Here is a 2,500-nt window from a genome sequence, read left to right on the forward strand (position 1 = left end):
CACGCTTTCTTCCCTCTCCCCGACCCGACCCAAGCCATCGCACCGCACCGGGTGAGGGCCTTAGCTTCCTCGCCCGCCCCCCCGCCCCCGACACGCAGGCAGGCAGAGGGAAAGGCCTCAGCGCCCCCCAGGACCGTCGCGCCGCCTTGGCCTCACGGCTTCCCTGCTCCCGCACGGCAGACACACGCCCCGCTCTACCCCCGCTGGGGCCAAAAGCTGCCTACGGCACCTGGGATTCCCAGGCGGTCACCCATCCAGGTACTAGCCAGGCCCGGGACGGTTTACCTTCCGAGATCGGACGAGATCGGGGGCATTCGGTCCGGTATGGCCGTAGGCCCCCGCCTCCCCGGGCTTTAGCGTCAGCAGCCTGGCCTCAGTCAGCCGGGCCCAAACAATTAACCCGGAGGCCGGGCCGAGGGAAAACTTCCTCCGAGCCGGCCCAAGGGGAAGGGAGGACGAGGACGCCGGGCCCGGGAGGTGACAGGACGTGCACGTCAGACCCGGGAAGCTGTGCGCCCCGAGGTTAACCCCCGGGCCGGGGCGGGGAGAGAAAAATGTTCTAAGTCCGGTAGGGACAGCAGGTCAACCCCGGTCCGAGGCGGGGAGAGAAATTTTCCAAGTCCGGCAGGGACAGCAGGTCAACCCCGGCCGCCGTAGCAGAGGTTGACCTGGTGTCCGATTCGCTCCCCGGGCACCAGGTCAACCTCGGGCGCTTTAGCGGAGGTTGACCTGGTGTCCGATTCGCTCCCCGGGCACCAGGTAAACCGTGGCCGCTTTCAGCGGAGGTTGACCTGGTGGCCGATCCCCTCCTCGGGCTCCAAGTCCGGCAGGGACAACAGGTCAACCCCGGTTCCGGGCGGGGAGAGAAAAATTTTCTAAGTCCGGCAGGGACAGCAGGTCAACCCCGGCCGCCGTAGCAGAGGTTGACCTGGTGTCCGATTCGCTCCCCGGGCACCAGGTCAACCTCGGGCGCTTTAGCAGAGGTTGACCTGGTGTCAGATTCGCTCCCCGGGCACCAGGTCAACCTCGGGCGCTTTAGCAGAGGTTGACCTGGTGTCCGATTCGGTCCCCGGGCACCAGGTAAACCGTGGCCGCTTTCAGCGGAGGTTGACCTGGTGGCCGATCCCCTCCTGGGGCTCCAAGTCCGGCAGGGACAGCAGGTCAACCCCGGTCCCAGGCGGGGAGAGAAAAAATTTCTAAGTCCTTCAGGGACAACAGGTCAACCCCGGTTCCGGGCGGGGAGAGAAAAATTTTCTAAGTCCGGCAGGGACAACAGGTCAACCCCGGTTCCGGGCGGGGAGAGAAAAATTTTCTAAGTCCGGCAGGGACAGCAGGTCAACCCCGGCCGCTTCAGCGGAGGTTGACCTGGTGTCCGATTCGGTCCCCGGGCACCAGGTAAACCGTGGCCGCTTTCAGCGGAGGTTGACCTGGTGGCCGATCCCCTCCTCGGGCTCCAAGTCCGGCAGGGACAGCAGGTCAACCCCGGCCGCTTTAGCAGAGGTTGACCTGGTGTCCGATTCGCTCCCCGGGCACCAGGTAAACCGTGGCCGCTTTCAGCGGAGGTTGACCTGGTGGCCGATCCCCTCCTCGGGCTCCAAGTCCGGCAGGGACAGCAGGTCAACCCCGGCCGCTTTAGCAGAGGTTGACCTGGTGTCCGATTCGCTCCCCGGGCACCAGGTAAACCGTGGCCGCTTTCAGCGGAGGTTGACCTGGTGGCCGATCCCCTCCTCGGGCTCCAAGTCCGGCAGGGACAACAGGTCAACCCCGGTCCCAGGCGGGAGAGAAAAATTTTCTAAGTCCGGCAGGGACAACAGGTCAACCCCGGTCCCAGGCTGGAGAGAAAAATTTTCTAAGTCCGGCAGGGAGAACAGGTCAACCCCGGTCCCAGGCGGCAGAGAAAAATTTTCTAAGTCCGGCAGGGACAGCAGGTCAACCCCGGTCCCAGGCTGGAGAGAAAAATTTTCTAAGTCCGGCAGGGACAGCAGGTCAACCCCGGCCGCTTTAGCAGAGGTTGACCTGGTGTCCGATTCGCTCCCCGGGCACCAGGTCAACCTCTGGCGCTTTAGCAGAGGTTGACCTGGTGTCAGATTCGCTCCCCGGGCACCAGGTCAACCTCGGTCGCTTTAGCAGAGGTTGACCTGGTGTCCGATTCGCTCCCCGGGCACCAGGTAAACCGTGGCCGCTTTCAGCGGAGGTTGACCTGGTGGCCGATTCCCTCCTCGGGCTCCAAGTCCGGCAGGGACAGCAGGTCAACCCCGGTCCCAGGCGGGGAGAGAAAAAATTTCTAAGTCCGGCAGGGACAACAGGTCAACCCCGGTCCCAGGCTGGAGAGAAAAATTTTCCAAGTCCGGCAGGGACAGCAGGTCAACCCCGGCCGCTTCAGCTGAGGTTGACCTGGTGTCCGATTCGCTCCCCGGGCACCAGGTAAACCGTGGCCGCTTTCAGCGGAGGTTTACCTGGTGGCCGATCCCCTCCTCGGGCTCCAAGTCCGGCAGGGACA

The 2,500-nt window shown here is 64.2% G+C and overlaps 1 non-coding gene across 1 annotated transcript; it reads right to left on the reverse strand.

Annotated features, from left to right (window-relative positions):
* Positions 1–217: 217 nt before the first annotated feature.
* On the reverse strand, positions 218–336 carry LOC142006148 (5S ribosomal RNA). The gene has a single exon (XR_012643260.1). It is a non-coding gene; the product is annotated as a 5S ribosomal RNA (ribosomal RNA).
* Between the last annotated feature and the right edge of the window lie 2,164 nt (positions 337–2,500).

Source organism: Carettochelys insculpta, unplaced genomic scaffold (genome assembly GCF_033958435.1).
Source record: "Carettochelys insculpta isolate YL-2023 unplaced genomic scaffold, ASM3395843v1 scaffold_0042, whole genome shotgun sequence".
Taxonomy (NCBI): domain Eukaryota; kingdom Metazoa; phylum Chordata; order Testudines; family Carettochelyidae; genus Carettochelys; species Carettochelys insculpta.